Source organism: Lynx rufus, unplaced genomic scaffold, assembly GCF_022079265.1.
Source record: "Lynx rufus isolate CCGP_SWC_20201006 ecotype Redwood Valley unplaced genomic scaffold, mLynRuf1.p SCAF_20, whole genome shotgun sequence".
Lineage (NCBI taxonomy): Eukaryota > Metazoa > Chordata > Mammalia > Carnivora > Felidae > Lynx > Lynx rufus.
Genome location: NW_025814835.1, coordinates 2526672 through 2546176, shown reverse-complemented (window position 1 = coordinate 2546176; position 19505 = coordinate 2526672). Strand labels below are relative to the sequence as shown.

Genomic DNA, 19505 nt, shown 5'->3' with positions numbered 1-19505 from the left:
TCCAACTCTGGCCTCCTGGAAGCCAGGCAGGGCAGCCTTGGTGGGAGGCCGGGCAGAGACCTCCCCTCTGCTCCTTCCTGGGGCCCTAACGGCAGCACCAGAGTGCACATTCTTTTTGACTTTAAGATTTTAAGGGCATAGAGTAGATATGGTTTAGCTTCTGTTCTTTGCAGTCAGTCGGGAATGCTCGCATAGACGCCCCTGCAAAGGACCCTGACAAGCACAGCGGGAGGGCCTGCTCTCCCCTCCCCGCCACATCTCCCCCTGCCCCACCACCCCTGGCAGGGGCGCCCGGCCTTTCCAGCTTGTCCTGTGCTCCTTTAGAAGAGCCTCTGCACGGCGCCCGGCGCGGCCTGACCTGCCTCTGCGGCCAGAGCACGCGCCCCGACCTGAGCCATTGCCGCGAAGGCCACCATTGCCGGTGACCGTTCGCCTGGTTTGCGCTCTTCCCGGTTACGAGCAGCGCCCGGGAGCTGGGGTTGCTGACTCACGGGCCACAAGCCCAGGGTTCGTTCCCGGACTCTGCCCCCGCGGCTCGAGGCTCCCGCGGCCGCACTCCGGCCTCCACCCTTGCTCTGTATCACTTTGTCCCAGGCCGCTCTCATTTCCTGAGGTTCCAGCTAGGACTTTTTCCTATTTTACGTTCTTTTCCTTCTAAAGAGAGGAGAAACAGTGACCAGGGCAGCGGGCTTCAGAGCCACACTGCCTGGGTGTATACTCTGGCTTGGCTCTTATTTACTGGCTGTGTGACCTGGGGCAAGTCACTTAACCTCTCTGGGCTTCAGTTTCCTTTTCTATAAAAGAGAGGAAATACTGATACTGCTTATCGTGCTGGTAATCGGGGTTAATAAAGTTAACATTTGTAAGTGCTTTCAACACACCTGGCGCGCAGAAACTGTAAAATGAGTGTCTGTTAAAGAAAAGGGAAACTCCGAAAAAAAAAAGGTGAACACCCTCCCCTCTGTCTCAGCTCTGGCTCTTGGCTGCCCCTCCCCCAGCTCTGTTCCCAAGCTTTGTCTTACAGCCGGTGGGCCTCACCTGCCCGGCTTTCCCCCCTCCACTTCTCCCATGCTCTGGTGGATCTCTGGGGGGCCTAGAGAGCGGGCGCGTGGCCCCGAGGCTGGGCACCAGCCCTGCAGAAGCTTCTGGGGCCGGCTGGACCGGCGTCACCTCCGGGCACCGCCAGCAGTGTGCTCCCCCTGGGCCAGGTGGGCAGGAGGCGGGGAGAGAGACGCCCTCTGGGACGCCAACGTGCCCAGCTAATCTGACCCAGGAAGTCCCGCCCCTCCGTCCCCCTCCTTCCCAGGTTCCGGGCTCTACTTGGGTCTGCATTGCAACAAAACCCATCCTAATACGAGTCTTCTCGTGAGGAGGCCATAAGTGACTGTCCTGTCAACATAAGGTCTGATTCAGACCAGGACGGATTCACAGTCAGCGAGCAGCACAGGGAGGCAGCCAGCAGGTGGCAGAGGAGGTGAGGGCCCAGCCAGGCTGGAGGTGACCTCCGTGGCCGTGGGGAGGTGGAGGCCAGCCCTCTGGAGGTCACACCTGTGCTCCCCACCACTGCCCCAGGTCCCTCTGGAAGGCTCTAGCCCGAACAAGGGTAGGGTTCCCGCTCCTACACCAGCATGGGGTCTCCTCTCCCACACCGGCGAGGGTCTCCACTCCCCATGGGGAAGACAGGGGCAGACGGATGGGTGAGATCCCACCGGCCGACATTTAGAACCCGGTTCCTACAATTAAATGATGTCCAATGTTATACATATAAAAAAGGCTTATTGTTAATTAACACCCAGAACACGGAGGAGGGAGAAGTTTGCTTTCATTTTCACAGTGAAGCTGATGTTACCAGCTGGGTTTTTTTTAATTTTTTTTTTAACGTTTATTTTTGAGACAGAGAGAGACAGAGCATGAACGGGGGAGGGTCAGAGAGAGGGAGACACAGAATCCAAAACAGGCTCCAGGCTCTGAGCGGTCAGCACAGAGCCTGACGGGCTGGAACTCACAGCCCGCGAGATCATGACCTGAGCCGAAGTCGGAGGCTTAACCGACTGAGCCACCCAGGTACCCCACCAGCTGGTTAATACACTAAATTGGGGTTTCCCAGACTGAGATCTAACAGTCTCATAAAATCACTACTTAACAGCACACAGTCGTGTTCAAACTCACTAGTAATTGAAAAGATACAAAGCAAGACAAGAACGAGAGACTATTTTCTAACATCCTGACATATTCTCGACTTGACAAAGTTGAGAAAAAAGTACTTTGCAGCCTTGTTGGGGATGCAGTGACACAGGAGCCCTCTGGGAGCCGGATAAACATTCACAGCAGGTTCTGTGACACCAACAATAACAAAACCAAGCTGTCCCTCCCCTGGATCAGGCTCTCGCCTCCTGCCCTCAGGGTCCAGGAGGGTCAGAGTGTCTGGGAGGGAGGACCTGACCAGGCTCAGCCCCACCCCTAGTGGCTTCCTCCTCCTGCCCTCAGCCTTCCTCCCCTCCCCCCTCCCCCTCTTCCCCTTCTTCCCCTCCCTCTCTTCCTGCCCTCCTCCCCACACCCTTCCCCTCCCACAAGGGCAGGTCTGAACTCCTCTCCCCGGTAGACTTGGCCACCGCTCCCCCCCACCCCACCCCCGCCCCTGTAGGCTCACTCCTCTCTCCCCCCAACCAGGCTGTAAATTGTTTGACAAGAGGGACCTTGCCTTATAGACCCTTCTGTCCCCAGACCTCGCCAGCGTCTGGCACCCAGCAAGTGCCGGAGAGAAAACTGTTTGGCTGTTATATTCACAAAGGAAGCCAAAGGTGGCTCAATGGGTGTTTTCTCATATCCACCTATTTACTCAGAGGAGAGTAAACTTGGGTGGGCGAGCACTTCTCGACAGGTCCGTTCGCCAGCCGTGAATCCAGTCTCGTGTGTTGGTTTCACGTCGCGCTTTGAGGCTGACAACAATGTCGTATCCTTTGCCAAGCACACAACACCCATCACTGGAGAAGTCATCGATCGAATACAACTTAGCTGCCGTGTTCCTTCATCGCGGGCGCATCTTCTCACGCTTTCACATTTAGATCAAGAAGCCCCTTGCGACCAGCAGCGTCTTCGGCTTAGAACCGAGGACTCCTTCCCTCTGGGAGGCTTGGAGGGCCCCAGGGGTGAGGGCACTTCGGGGTCAGGGTCAAAGCTCAGTATTGAAAGCGAACCACTCTGCCCTCAGGGACTGCAGCTGGATGACAGGGTCACACGGCCTGCCTATCTCCGCTGCTGGGGTCGGCGCGGCCTGACGTGGTGGTGAAGAGATAGCTGGTGTCCTCAGCCCGTGCCCGGTGCAGGCCTCCCCGCTGCAGCATCAGAACGGGCACCGTCTGCTCCTTCAAGGGGCCACAGGGGGAGGCGGGGCGGAGTCCCGATGACAGACGGGACCCCGAACCTCACCCACCTCCTCCGGTCATAATGCCTCCCCCACGCGCTGTGCAGGACGCAGTGCGAAAAGTCCCCGCGCACGGCCTGGGAAATCTACTCGCTGACTTCTGTCCCAACAAAGAGTTGCTTTCTGAGACCTGATGCTGTTGCTTTACCGCGAACATAAAATATATCCTTACGAAGAACACACTTCCAACAAGCGAAACGTCCACCAGCAAAACACACACGATCAAGATGGTGTGGGTCAAACGTAAGGGAATTTTCACGATAAAGAAAGTAAATAACAGACATAAAACACTCAGATACACAAAGAGCGTTGGTGCCGACGAGACCCGCGACCCAGGGTGTCACTGCCCCAACGTGTCCTGATTCTCAAATCATGTCTGTGACTGCACGTGTCTAAATGTGTTTCAAGCAGTCATGGTTCCTTCATAATATTTGTACCAATTTTCATTTCCATCAGCCTAAATATGAGAGAGGTGACCGATGTAAGAATTCACTTACTTTTCCATATTAATTTTAGGGGTAAACACAATAAGGCAAAAGTCTCATAATTACAAATGCCGATTTAACAATATTTTTACAATTTTTTTTAAACGTTTATTTATTATTGAGAGACAGAGCATGGACAGGTGAGGGGCAGAGAGAGAGGGAGACGCAGAATCCGAAGCAGGCTCCAGGCTCCGAGCTGTGAGCACAGAGCCCGACGCGGGGCCGCAACTCACAAACCGTGAGATCATGACCTGAACCGAAGTCGGATCCTTAACCGACTGAGCCACCCAGGCGCCCCTAAAAATATTTTAAAATATTGAGGCACCTGGGGGGCTCAGTTGAGTGTCCGACTCTTGATTTCAGCTCAGGTCATGATCCTGGGGTCGTGGGATCAAGCCTTGCACTGGGCTCCCAGCTGAGCATGAAGCCTGCTCAAGATTCTCTCTCTCCTTCTCCCTCTGTCCCTCCCCCCCCACTCACGTGCTCTCTCCCAAATAAAAAAAAAACTAAAAATATTTCTAAATGCAGATGAGACTTATTTTTCAACACGGATACAACACTCATGATAAATTAAGCAATTTACCGCATCTCTGGTTTGTATGTTTTCACTCAACAGTCTTCATCCAAGTGGGATTAAACCCCCCCTCTTAACCAACGGGTTCTCTGCTCACTGAATGACGCCCCTGAGGGACAGGTGCACTCAAGCCCTGCCCAGTGTCTGGCCCCCTCCCGTCCTTGTTCAGAAGAGAAGCGAGGCCCTGTCTGCTCCGGGCACTGCCGTCCTAGGGGCCCCGGGTCCCTCGTCTGTGCTGTTGGACACAAGCTGAGCAGACAGCGTTTCTCGTCTTTTCTGGTTCTGGGCAACGTCCTGAATGGAAACCCCGGGACGGAATCTACTGTAGCATTGGAAGTGTTTCAAAGTTCGCTTTCAATGTAAGTGTGGGTATTTGTTGCATTTCCTAAAGAAACACTGACTTTCAAAGGAGACCTGTTGAGGGGACCAGGAGTCACGTACTCACCTACAGCGAAAGGTGCGGTGTGTGCATTCGGTGCTTGGGGGACATGCTGTGTGTGCGGTCACCTGGGGGATGTGCTTTGTGTGGTCACCTGGGGGACGTGCGGTGTGTGCGGTCACTGCTTGGGGGACGCTCCACCAAAGCCAGGCGAAGCGTCCGTGCTCAGGGAAGAGCTGGTTCCTCCAGATTTGACAGAAATCTAATCAGGTCAAACCAAAGACCCGCATCTGGCCCTCAACCAGCCTCAGGGAGGGCGCCTCAGGGGTCCACATGCCTGTGTGCAGTCTGAGTCCATCCTTGGATGTTAAAAAAATATTCAAACAAGAATGAGGGCTCCTGCAGATCAGCTATGAAGAGGTCATACTGCCGTGAGTGGGTCCCTAAGCCACGATGGGTGTCTTCTTAAGAGGCAATTCAGACACACAGACACAGACACACAGGGAGGGGGCCGTGAGCCAACAGGGGATACGTCCCCAGCCAAGGACTGCTGGAAACCACCGGATTCCAGGACAGAGGCTGGAACGCAGCTGCCATGAGAACCTTCCGAAGACCCATCCCTGCCGACTCCTGGGTTCTGGACTTCTGGTCTCCAACAGTGTGAGAGACCAAATTCCTGGTGTTTTTTAGCACCGGTTTGCAGACCTTTGTTGCAGAAGCATCAGGAAATGAACACAAGTCCCTCTACGTCCCTCTATATGTAGCACAAATAGCTCTGGATGTTAACATGAATAGTGAAACAGAGAAAGGCACTGTTTTTGGCATTAAGGAATTTCTAGTGCTTTTTTTGGTATTAAGGAATTTCTAGTCTCCTAACCTACTTACAAACCAGAGAACGTTCTCTTTTTTTTTTTTTTTTTGTGAATAAAACGTTAAAAAAACCAACAAAACACAAAAACCTCACCTGGCCTTGACTTCTAAACTTTAAGCATCAAAGTGTTCCTCGTGGGCCAGTGTGGGTCCTGCACTAGGGTCGGTGTGAGGAGAGAGGGACCTGGGAATTCACAGGGTTCGCCTTGGTACCCAGGAAGTACGATTCAGGGCCGCCTCCATGAGGACCAAGCGGAACAACAAAGGATAAAATTGAGTCAAACCTACCAAAGCTGCAAACAAACCAAAACACTGGTAAAAGGCATCCGGGTTTAATTATTTTAGACCCTGGTCTGTTCAGCCACTTGTAACCTTGTACCCATCTTGTCCAGTCATTTCCCTGCGACCTAACCCACCGTCCAGGGACCCCAGCCATCCTAAGAGATTTTCTTAAAGTGTAGCTATTTACACATACACGGAATTGTAAGTATAAAATGCGTTTAATCAGCCTTGAGTTTTTGAAAGGCTGATGGTCTGGAAGCAACAATTTTAGGAGGAATGGCGCAGAAGATAAGTTTCTAATCACCGTAGCAACGTCCGAAAAAAAAAAAATTAAAAAGTCTCTGAGAGAGGGCAACCCTGGAGTCACAGTTTTAAAAAAATTATACAATTTACAAAATTCTGATTCAAACTAAAAAACAGGCATCCGGAGAGGAAAGATGTTGAAAGACATTAAAAGTGATATTTTAAGCCGCAAGACCATTTTAAACTGTTGGACTTGGAGGCGTGACCCACCACGGGCTGCTTTAAAAAAGAAAAAAAGAAGTGATTTTGACAAGTCTGCAATACCTTAGAAGAAGACGACATTTCATGTGATTTCATAAAACTTGAGTTGGGACTCACAGGCTTAGACGCAGGGAGTTGGGTCTGGTTTGAGTTCCCTGACTAGGTTCCCATTCAGTCACTCACTGACTGGTTCCTACCCAAACGTGCTGGGAGCTGGGGCTGGGACAAGACAAGAGGGCTTCCTGGAGGAGTTCACAGTGCAGTAAACAAAGCGGACACGTCAGAAATGAAATCGGAAAACAAGCTAGCCGGCGTTCAGTCGAACCAAGTGCGGGGTATGCAAGCTTGACTCCACCCCCGGGTGTATTTGCTGTAGGAACCACACCACACCTACTTTTCTGAGACCCCCCAGAAGAAAAATGACACAGCGATTCGTTGTTTTTATAATGCAAACGATGTTCAGCATGACAAGTGTAGAAGATCTGTTCATAAAATAGAAATTTTTGCATTATCTACTTTTCTGGAGAGAACTGACACCAGGTTAGTGTTGAAGGCTGTGAAAAACCTGAGATCTTCTATGCAGACTGCAGGCTGACGAGCTGGCCTGCCGGTGTCATGGGTGCTGACGGAAGACAGGAGACTCCTGGATCAGAGACCACGGATGGCTTATTACCCACAGCAGTCCTAGAACCTCAACATCTGGGCACTCGGTTCCTACAGGTTCCTACAGGCTCGTGGGGACCAAGCCCCAGTTCTTACAAGTCAGTGGGCACGGACCCGATGTGCGGGGTTGTGCTGTTGGAAGAAGGATCTTGGCTTAGGGACCCCGAATCCTGTACAAAAGACAGTATGTTTGCCCCGCCCGCCCCCCACCATCCTGAGGCTTTGCCTGCAGGATGTGTAGAATACAAGAGATGCTGGGGCGTCCTCCTAAGAGCTGGTTGCAGAACAGGCGGCCTCCCGAACGTCGGCCACATGATGGCGCAGTCTCTTGGCATTGACCGCTTCACGGTCAAACCCAACCTGACATGTTTCCTTCTCCAGCTCAAAGTTCTCCAGGGCAGCTGTGCTCAGCCAAGTTCAGAGGAGACAGAGGGAGGCAAGACTTCTACAGTTGGGAGGAATCCAGAGGCCGCCCAACCAGCCCATTTTACTACTGAGGTCACTGAAGCCAAGAGAGGTTCCGATGATGTGTGCTCACGCACCAGCCTCTCAGGTCAGAGCCCAGACGGAAACCTCGAGGCAGATGTGCAGAAAGGGCGTTTCTGGTCTGGACAGAAGCATGGGGAAGGTGTCGGGGGGGGGGCAGAGCATTCCTGATGGGGGGGTTTACGGCTCATGTCAACAGCGTGCCTCACGTGGCCCAGACAGCCCCAGACAGCCTCACGCGGCCAGGGGCCGCACCTGGGGCTGGGATGGCTCCACCGCCCAGCCTGCCCAAATCTTGTGCACCCCGAGGCAGGGAAGGCTCCTGGCCCTGCCCGGGCTTCCTAGGACCTGCCCAGGACACGCCTGGTTCAGCACCCCCCCATCCACCAAGCCCCCAGGAAGGCGGCTCGGTGAGCCAAGAGGAGTTGGCCCCACGGAGCGGGCCTGCCGGAGCCGGGGAGGCGATGAGGGGAGAGTCACAGAGCACTGGCCGTCATCTCCCCCGACGTGAGCCTCCGAAGGACCCTCATGCTTCCCAGCTCCAGGCTCCAGAGTCAGCGAAGAGACAGAACACGGTCCCCACGTGCTCAGAGGGGGAGATGAGGAGCTGTGGACGGAGGTCACAGGGCCAAGCACTCGTCAGGTGGGAAGAGCAGCCACCCCGGCCCCACACCACCGGCAGGTGACGCGGGCTCCCAGGAGGGGAGGGCTGCTGGGGACCCGGCCCCGGAGGGCGCGGGGCAGGGTGACGATTCCTCGGCCGTGGCTTGGGCGGCACGGGCACCGGGGACGCGAAGGCCAGGCTGCCGGCACGTTTGTACGGAGAACTGTGGACGCTAAGGGAAACTCGCTCCCTTTTATTTTACTCAAGAGGCAAAACGTTCTTTTATGCTCGGAATGAGTCCAGGCCCTATACAGGCTGGCTGTGTACACGCCGAAGGCCAACAGCTCCGTCCTTCGGTTGCATCCCAAAGATGCACGTGCCACCGAAGCAGAGGAGAAGCCACGGCCAAGGTCTGTCTGGCCGACGCGGTCTGGGGCTGAGCCGCTCTTCATGGGCTAGGGCGGAGCGAGGGTCAAATCACCGCTATTTTATGTGCATGGAAACATCCTCCTGTATGTTCCTGTTATTTAAATGTGGTGATAAACTTTGTCTGAAACCGTGGAAGTAAAAATTCCTGAGTATGAGTGTGTGTGTGTGTGTGTGTGTGTGTGTGTGTATGCCTGTGTTGGGGGTGTAATATAAACAGTTCTTACAACTTTGCACTCATTACTCCGCAATTTTGGTTTGTTTCTTAAAAATGAAGGATCAGGGGCGCCTGGGTGGCTCAGTCAGTTAAGCGTCCGACTTCGGCTCAGGTCATGATCTCGCGGTCTGTGGGTTTGAGCCCCGTGTCGGGCTCTGTGCTGACCGCTCAGAGCCTGGAGCCTGTTTCAGATTCTGTGTCTCCCTCTTTCTCTGACCCTCCCCATTCATGCTCTCTCTCTCTCTGTCTCAAAAATAAATAAATGTTAAAAAAAAACCCAAAAAATAAAGGATCGTACTGACTCCTGCTCTAGGCTGGGTCTGGAGAAGCAGCAGAAGAAACTAGAAAAACATTGGAAGCTCTTAGGATCGAAGTAAAGAATTTGAAGCAAAATGAAAGCCAGACTCATGGCTCATCTCTACGGCGTGTCTTCCTTATTGCAGACTCAGAATGCACGTATTAGTGCCAAAGGGCAGGCCTCCGACAGTCTAGACAACGGCTTCTCGGTGTGGTGTTACTGACACCGTGGGCTGGATGAGTGTTGGCTGTGCGGTGTAGGGTTTCTTGTCCACTGTGGGATGTTTCGCAGCGTCTCTGGCCTCTACCCACGCGATGCTCATGGTATCCTGCTGCTGTGACAACAAGAAATGTCTCCTGACGTTGACAAATGTCCCTGAGGATGGGAAGGGAGGCTCACTCTTAGCTGAGAGCCCCTGGTCTAGACCAAAAGAAGTATTTGAGAAGGAGAGAAAACTGTAAAGCCATTCACTAGTGTGCTTGCTGGTAACAAATTCAAATACTTTGTAAGTCATCAAAAACTCTTCTGAGTTTAATTTGAGAGAGGGGACAACATGACCGGATTAGAAACCGAAGGTGAGAACCAGATTTAATTTAGAACAAGGGGCCCGTTGGCAATGGTTCTTAGACGGGACGCCGGAACACAGCACAAAAGAAATAATGGATAAACCAGACCTCGTCGAAAGTTAAAACTGTGTGTTGCAATGGACGCCATCAAGAAAGGAAAACAACAACCTGGAGAAAGAGAGAAAATACTTTCAAATCATCTATCTGATAAGATATTCGTGTCCAGAATATGTAAAGAGCTCCTACCATTCGACAATGAAAAGACGAAACGCCTAATTTTTTAAAAAACGGGCCAAGAATCTGAATAGGCATTTCTCTGAAGAAGACAGACAGATGGCCAGTAAGTACAGGAAAAGACGCGCAACATTATCGTGCATGGAGGAAATACAATCAAAAGCACAACGTGAGGCACCACTTTGCGTCCGCTAGGAGGGATACAAGCAAGAAGACTGACAACAGTAACTTGGTCAGGACACGGAGAAGTCGGAAACCCTCAGACGCTGCCAGTAAAACGGTGCAGCCACTGTGCAAACCAGCTTGATGGGTCCTCACACAGTTCATCGCAGAGTTACCGTAGTAGGACTCATCAGATCCAGTCCTGGGTACACGCCCGAGAGAAGTGAAGACGCACGTCCACGCAAAAACCTGCGCAAGAGTGTTCATAGCAGCATATTCACAATACCAAACGACGGAAGCATCCCAAATGACCAGCAGCGAATGAATGGATAGTTAAAATGCGGCATACTCCTACAAGGGCATATAATTCTTTAACAGCAAGGAACAAAGTGTTGCCACCTGCTACAGGCATGAGCTTGAAAACACTGTGCTACACGGAAGGAGGCGGTCGCCAAACATCCATGCTGCGCCATCACCTATAAACGAAACGTTCAGAACAGTCAAATCCGGAGGGACTGGAAGTATGTTAGCAGTTGCCTGGGGTGGACGGGGTTAAGTGGGGGCTTCTAGTGGCTGCGAGGTCTCCTTGAGAGGTGACAAATACGTTATAAAGTCAGATTGTGGTGATGGCTGCACAATCCTGGGAAGATACTAAAAAGGACTGAGCTGTACGTTTCAGATGGGTGAAGGTTAACGGTATCTGAATTTATCTCAATAGAACTATTGGTTAGAAGAAAAAGAGCGGAATGCACCCCATAGCCAGGACCCGGTGAGATTCTGGCTATGACGTTAAAGGTGAGGAATCATTCCTCACATAGCTGGCTCATCCGCTGTGGGGACCGCGTGGGATTCAGTGCTAGGATCCCAGACTGGTTTTTGCAATGTGGGGGATTAAAATTTTGGAAGACTTTATTCTAAGTCTTAGGCTGGTTATTTCTATACCTGGCGACAGTGATTACCTCCAATGCATTTATGAACAAAGGCACAGCAAACGTCTCCTGCTCAGTATCGCAGACCCCAGAAGAAAGAAAGAAAGAAAGAAACAATGATGTTACAAGTCTCCATGGGGTGAGATTGCAAAGTCAGGGCTCCTTATCCAGACCTGTCTGTTTTAATGGCATCAAAGAAAACACAGCAAGCATTTCTGCTAACAAGAGTATATGAAAATCCAGGTTTTTTTTTTTTTAATTAAGAAACTATATAAGAGAAAAGAAAACACATATGCACACAAAAGCTCGTACATGAGCTTTTGCTGCTAGCCGTGGTATTTATAAGCCCCAAAAGGTGGAAAGAGCCCGATGCCCATCCGTGGGTGAACCGATACACCGAATGTGGTCCGTCCACACAACGCAACATTATTCAGCCGTAAAAAAGAATGGAGTGCTGGCCCGTGCTACGTGGACTCTGAAAACATGCTCCACGAAAGGAGCCCGACAGAAACGAGCACCTATCAGATGATTCCATTCGGGTGAAATGCCCAGAACAGGGAAACCTAGAGACAGAAAAGAGATTGGTGGTTGCTGAGGGCCGGGGCACGGAGGCTGAGGGCTGGAGTGAATGACAGCTTCTCTCTGAGATGACACCAATAGCTAAAATTGACCATTGGTGGCTGTCCTGCATATCTGTGAATACACCAGAAACCCACCGAATTGTACACTTCAAATGGGTGAATGGTACGGCATGTGAATTACATCTTCATAAAGGTGTTTTTAAAAAGTGTGGGAGCTGGGCCTGCAGGCAGTTAACAGCGAAAGGTCCCCGCATGACTGGAAGGGAGTCTGGAGCTCAGTATTCGAGGCGGTTTATGGAGCCGTTACCCTAGATGAGTAAGTGGCTCTTTTAACTAAGTAAGTGTTAAAGCCACCGTCTCTGCCAAGATCATTTTGTAGTGTAATTAGGACTGTGGTGTTCCAATAATCAGGGCAAAGAAATGAGCCCAGGGTTTGATTTAAACAGTGACTTTCAGAAGTCACAGCAAAACAAGCACTGACCAGCGTCACAGCAAGACTGTTTATCGGGGCCCGTTGCGTAACCGGACACAGTAACTTCTATTTTCGGAACACAAATATCTTGCCATTTATTCCTGGAAGCTACTGCTGTATCAGCCGGTCACGTCTTAAATGAGAAGGATGGTCACATACGGAAGGGTGTGAGGGGGAGAGGGAGAGAGAGACTGTTGAGCGTAGCTCTTTCGCTTAGAGTTCTAGAGTAAATCGCAACTTCGATGAAAACGCGCTGAAAGGCGATTCACGTAAGGAAGTTCATTCAGCTCCAAAGGGTATTCCACATCACTGAAAACAGAACAAGGCGGTGGAAAACTCTCATCTTCTCAACTAGAAGCTGAATGCACTGCCTTCAGTTTTATGTAATAAAAACCTCGGGGTCCTACTTACGTTCCCCAAACATATGCCCCCATGCCCGCACATGCTTATCCACTTGCTTCCCCCAGTGCGGATAGGGCAGAAGGACAATAAGGTCTAACACTTCTCTATTTCTGACCGTAGCCCTCAGCGATGCCAGCCTCCCGGCCTCCTTGCTGAAAGTGGCCATGAGGGTCCCAACGGCCCCGTGTGGGAAGCCTGCCAGCTACCATTACTTATTTTGCAAACCTGCATCTTCTATTTTCCGTACTTTAGAAGAGGTGAACGTAAAATCGTTTTTAAGTAACAAACAGGCTTTCATGAGCGTGTGAATGCAGTAAGATTCAAACAGAAAGAGAAATTTCCCACAGAACTAGAATTGCACCTGCACTCTGGTGTCCTCGCTCTAAGCGAACACACTCGCGCTGCACATGGAATTATCCCCGGTCCACGCACACGCTCGTCTTCCGAGCGGAACCCTGCTGTCCCTGTGATGGGGGCCGAACCGTGAGAGCCGCAGACCTGGCCCCAGCGGGCTCTCGGCGCCGGAGAAACCAGTCAGGCTACGTCTGTGGACTCCATTAAGAGACTGAGAATGTCTGGAGAACTTCAGGAGTACAGGTGGTGATAGGTCCGATCACCAGGGGTGATAAGATCGAGTCCTCCCTCCATCAAGGGTCTGAACGTGACGTTGGCTGCAAAGGCACATTCAGGAGAAATTTTCTTTTTCAGGCCACAGACCTCTCTTGTTTCGTAACTGACGATAAAATCAAGGCAGCGTCTAGTTAGATGAAGATACAAATTATAAACATATTTTGAACCAAGTCTTTATGGACCCGACAGGTCACGTGGAGGCTGGGTCACCCAGGACAGATGCGCTCCGTTGGGTTTCTCCGTGTTGCTCGTGAAGCATCCTGGTGTTCTGAGCACTGTGGGAACCGTGACTTTAAAAACCACACTCCGTCTCCTAGTAGAGTGCTATCACGTATGTTCACGAACAAAGACCAGAAAATCAAAGACTGATTTTCTTTTTAAAACACTGAAGAGCTGGATAGAAAGGCATGAAATGCAATGTTCCTAAACCGAGTAACTAAATACTTTGCATTCGAACCATCAAAGGAGAAGAGTCTGTGCATGAAACACGGCTCGTCAAAAGGAAGAACCATACACTCTTGGAATATTCTACAAATACCACATCACATTTCACCTTGAAATGCACTGCAATGAACCGTTTTTTAAAACACTGCAATTGTGACAAAGTAGAATAGAAGGACAAAAAAAGGATTTTGCATTCAATTTATTTGGTGTGTGGGTGGCAGTCACAAGAGCCCTTTTATTAATTCAATAGAAAAAAAATCTAAGACCCATGATTTTAGCGCCTCAGGAACAACGAGCCAGGACAGCCTAGACGATGAAGCGAATGTGGCCGTCAGCGTCACTGGGCGTCCCTTAGACACACGTGCTTTCACGGAGGCCTTACTTTCTAGAAAGACGAGGACATACATTCGATCAGGCCATTTCCTCTCATTGTTTCCTGCCCTGAGATGAGCCTGGGCTGGGGCCACTGCCCAGAAGGCCAAGAGCTCCCAGGAGCTGTGGTGTCTGAGGGCATCCCTGGTTGGGGGTTCCACCACTCCCCTTCGAGAAGGCCAGCCGCTGCGTCCCCTCCCCCACTGAATCTGGCTCAAGTCTGGCCTCTTTCTTTCTTCTTCTTCTTTTTTTTTTAAGTTTATTTATTTATTTTGAGGGAGACAGAGACAGCATGAGCAGGGGAGGGGCAGAGACAGGGAGAGACTGAGAATCCCACGCGGGCTCCGTGCTGCCAGCGCAGGGCCACATGCAGGGCTCAAAGTCACAAACTAGGAGATCGTGACTTGGGCTGAAACCAAGAGTCGGACGCTTAACCGACCGAGCCACCCAGGCACCCCTAGTCTGGCCTCTTTCAACGCTCCTCAGGCACCAGGGGGAGGAGGTCTGGACAGCGAGGAGCCAGCTGGGGCCCTGGTCCCTCCTGGAGGCGGTGCTGGGATCCCCAGCGCGGTTGCTGTTGCACAAGTCCTCGCAAAGCCACTCCCGCACCCACGGGGGCTCTAAGCCTCCACCTGGGACCACATGCACGCAGAGTTCAGGCTTTCAGAAGCGGCTTCTGTAAATTCCACTCACTGAGTGCAAACTGGTGTCTCTAAATCGTAGCACAGAGCCTGGGGACAGCAGGGCCCCACAAGTGCGTGCAGAGCAGATAGGTGAGATGCCCAAATGCACACAATGGCTCAGTGCTCGGGGCCAGCGGGGTGCCCACGGCACCTTTCACGGGTGAGGAAGTGGGCTGAGAGTGGGTGCTGGCATCCGGGGCAAAACCCCAGAGACACACACAAGGGACCTGGCATTGGGGGTGGGGTGCTGCGCGAGCACAGTGGCACAGAGTAGCTGCAAGAGGGGGTCTGGGAGAAGCCAGAGACTGGACGGCAGGTGCGAGGCGGCCCGGCCGGGCCGCGGGGGCAGGAGAGGACGGCCTGGCTGGAGGGAGAGCTGAGCCGTCAAGGCCCTCCTCAAACACATCGGAAAGCAACACCGGAGCTAGCCTCTGCTTTTAAATCTGAAGACGCTGGTGTTTTCTTACGTGTCTTAACGCAATTTCGAGGCAGGAGCACACGCCTCCCTGCCCTAATCCTACCACGCCGTGTGTAATTAATGTCATCACCCACCTGCCTTACTTGTTGACGTATGGCCCGTGTTTGGTTACACATGCCTCGTGCTCAAGTGTAATTTAGGGTGCATTAAATAACAGTCTGTTTTGCAAGGGCCAATAGCCACAGAAACATGAAGAATGAACTTTATCTAGGTTTTTGCCTAACTATAGGACAATTAAAGTAATGCAGGTACCAGGTCACGGCTAGGAGACTAGGTTGGATGCATCGGACTGCGGAGCTGGGCTGAGCAGGAGAAGGGGAGAAGGTGAGCTGGGGGCTGGTGATTAGTGTTCACGGCGTTTGGGGCTGGCGGGCTTGAAACACCCCCTCCACACACACACACACACACACACACACACACACACACGGAAGACAACTTTTCACAAGCATATTCCAGCACATAAAATCTCCTGCTTCCAAATTTAAACGTTTAAAACCACACTGCCAAAGGAGTTAAGTGAGAAAAGATAGGAAATAACATTTTGACACCTGGATTTTTACATTTCGTTTCGTTAAAAGTACCGTAAGAGGGTTTTACGAAATATAAAGATGTTCTCTCTCTCTCTCTCTCTCTTTTTTTTCTTTCTGAGTGAGGAAAACTTTTAGAGTTTTATTCAGTGAGAATTTTTGGTAAACTTTCAGTTTTCATTGAGATAGAAAAAACTCAAAATTTCATTAGACTTGAAAAATAGTTTTGCTGGTATAGAGTTCTAGGTTGACATTTATTTTCTTCTAGGTACATTAGAGAGTCTCCCACTGCTTCTGTCTTCCAGCTATCAGGTTAAAACCATCCCTTTTGCTCAGGCTTCTATAGATATCCCGCTCCATTTAGTGCTCCACGGTTTCATGTAAAATGTTGGATGACTGTGGCGCTCGGGTGGCTCAGATGGTTAAGCATCTGGCTTCGGGTCAGGTCATGATCTCACGGTTCATGAGTTCAAGTTCCTCTTCGGGTGAGGATGAGCCCTGCTTCTGGTGAGCTTCGCTTCTGTCTCTCCCACGAGGGATTCTCTCTCTCCCAATCTCTCTGCCCCTCACTCACTTGAGCCCTCTCTCTCTCTCTCTCAAAAAAAATGTCAGATGACTATATATAGTCATATATGGTCATATATGGATTTGTTATTTAAGGCCATCAGTGGGTTTCTGGAATCAGTGTTTTGTGTCTTTCCATAATTTAGGAACATATATTTTCCATATTTTTGTATCTTTGGACTACTTTCAAGTAACTTCTTCGTATCTAGCTTTTAATTCAATAATTTTTTCTTCAGCTGTATCTAACGTTTACTTCAACCTGTCAACTGAGTTTTACATTTTTCATTTAAAAAAATTGTATTTAATTTATTTCAAACCTTACTGTTTTTTATATTCTCTGTCTCTTGCTTATAATTTTTTTTATTTTAACTTGTTCTATTGTTTTATTTTTTAAAATTTACATCCAAATTAGTTAGCATAGGGTGCAACAGTGATTTCGGGAGTAGATTCCTTAGTGCCCCTTCCCGATTGAGCCCATCCCTCCTCCCACAACCCCTCCAGTAACCCTCAGTTTGTTCTCCATATTTATGAGTCTCTTCTGTTTTGTCCCCCCTCCCAGTTTTTATATTATTTTGGTTTCCCTTCCCTTATGTTCACCTGTTTTGTCTCTTAAAGTCCTCATATGAGTGAAGTCATATGATTTTTGTCTTTCTCTGACTAATTTCACTTAGCATAATACCCTCCAATTTCATCCATGTAGTTGTAAATGGCAAGATTTCATTCTTTTTGATCGCCGAGTAATACTCCATTGTATATATATGCCACATCTTCTTTATCCATTCACCCATCGATGGACATTTGGGCTCTTTCCATACTTTGGCTATTGTCGATAGTGCCGCTATAAACATTGGGGTGCACGTGTCCCTTCGAAACAGCACACCTGCATCCCGTGGATAAATGCCTAGTAGTGCGATTGCTGGGTCGTAGGGTAGTTCTAGTTTTAGTTTTTTGACGAACCTCCATCCTGTTCTCCAGAGGGGCTGACCAGCCTGCATTCCCACGTTCTTTCTTAATAATAAAGCAGCACAGAGTTTTCATGTGAAAGGACATGCTTTTCCCTGTCGGTATCAGAGACAAATCTGCCTTCGAAGATTAAGTTCCTCAGTGGCGTCCCTGAGCTCACCTGGCCTGGACCGTGACGCGGGGCTCAGCCAGCCTTGTGTGAGCTGCCAGAATGCCAAGGGACTGAGTCACTGGGGGTGATGACAGCCACTGAGCACCCAAAGCGGCCTCAGCCCCAGCACGGCCGGCTCCGGGAAACGTGGCTCGTCACCTGTCCCCGAGCCCCCCCCGTCTAACACCCTCCACGTCACTGATGATTCACGAACAAGTATGTGCTCGGCCCCACCCGAGACCATGTTTTCGGTCACAGGTAAACCCCAAAGAGAGCTTAAAAACCGCTTCACACAGAGCAAGCACACTCATCACAAGCTCAAAAGCCTTCTCGATTGAAACACACACACACGGCTGGGGCGCCTGGGTGGCGCAGTCGGTTAAGCGTCCGACTTCAGCCAGGTCACGATCTCGCGGTCTGTGAGTTCGAGCCCCGCGTCAGGCTCTGGGCTGATGGCTCGGAGCCTGGAGCCTGTTTCTGATTCTGTGTCTCCCTCTCTCTCTGCCCCTCCCCCGTTCATGCTCTGTCTCTCTCTGTCCCAAAAATAAATAAACGTTGAAAAAAAAAAAAAGAAACACACACACACGGAATGAAAGGAGCTGTGCTTCTGCTCGCTCCGTGCTCCCTTTGACGCTAGGGCAAGATTTCGGACTCCCCTTCCTCCCCGTCCGCACACGCACAATAAGAGAGCATCACAGACTCCGCGACAGAGCCATTAGGGAAGATCGGCCAGTGAAGTAAGAAAGCTCGGTGCGTCCAGCTGGAAACAAGCCGGCAAACAGGCCCGTCTCACAGGAGCACCGGCCGCCTCGTCTCGGGCCAAGGACATAAGTCCGGGACGGGAGACAGAAGACAGGTTTGCGGGCCGGGCGAACACGGAGGACATGTGACATCTGGTGCGTGTTCTGTCCCGTCCGTAGTTTTACGCAAACAATTATTTTATTGGCGCCTGATTTCACTTTAATAACCAGTGTTAATATATCACTTAAATCTAACAACCGCTCGGGTCTCAAGTTAGCAGCTTGCGACCTGGGTCACAGTTTCTGATAAAAACCAGCTTTGCCCACGAACTTGCAGACCTCGGAAACCCTACGGTAGCACGCAAGGACACGGAACATGAGCGTCGCACGGCTGTCCCGGCCGCGGGGTTTTCAAGCCCCAAACCAGACGCCAGAGCCCTCGGGGTCCTGAGCCCGGAGACTGTCGGGAGCCCTTCCCAACCGCAGGCCCAGGATCCCGAGGCCTTGGCTTCGAAGGAGGAGCGGGCATGGAAGGGGTCCCCCCAGGGTGGAGGGTGGCTGGCTCCAAGCCACGGGGGCGCCGGGCAGGGGGCAGGAAGGGACAGCCTGCGGGCTGACGGTCCACAGGCTGGCTGCTGACGGCTCGGCTCGTGGGTTTACGTGGCCTGGGGCACCGCGTCACAATCAGCCCGGCGCTATTTTTACTAAGGGTTGTTGAGGAGTGGCTGTGTCACTAATTACACCTTCTGTCTTCGGTAATTACACGGGTGTTTGTCCACTCACTGCCGCCCGACCCGCAAAGGTGTGAGCGTTCTTGCTTCAGCTGACGAAACAAGTGCCTGCTTCCGACCCTTCGATGGCAGAGTCAACCTTAGGGTCGTGTTTCTACGCAAATTGGTGATAAGGGACTTTCTCTTTGAGTCCGTCCTACAGGCAGGAGCACTGCTGACTCAACACGTTCTAGAATCTGCTGTAAACACTTAGTAAGACTATTCTCTAAAGTTGGTAAAAAAAAAAACTCTGTATCTCGGACACAGCACCGACATGCCCACCAGTGGGCACTGCGGCCTTTCCCTGTGGGGCACAAACACTTGCCCGCTGGGTTGGGAGCCCCCCCCCACCCCCCCACCCCCCCCACCCCCCCCCCCCTCCAGAGCTGGCTCTGGTCCCCAGCGCGAACGTGACTTTACAAAACCCAACGGCAGGAAGATGGTTCGTGTGACATTCTCTGGCTTGTGCTCAAGTCAGATGCAGACTCACCGTGAGTTTTCCAGAACTGTAATGAGAAGGTTATTGACTATTCACAGATTTTGGAAGGCTTCTTTCAAAGGGCATGTCTTTCACATTATTGTATTTCTCTCTTTCTCGGCGCTCACTGAAGTTCTCTGGAAGCAA

At 51.2% G+C, this 19505-nt stretch overlaps 1 protein-coding gene across 23 annotated transcripts in view; it reads right to left on the bottom strand.

The window, feature by feature from the left end:
• The window catches only part of MBP (myelin basic protein), a 117227-nt gene that overhangs the window by 66943 nt on the left and 30779 nt on the right, over positions 1-19505 (bottom strand). The gene's annotated exons all lie outside the window — the stretch shown is intronic.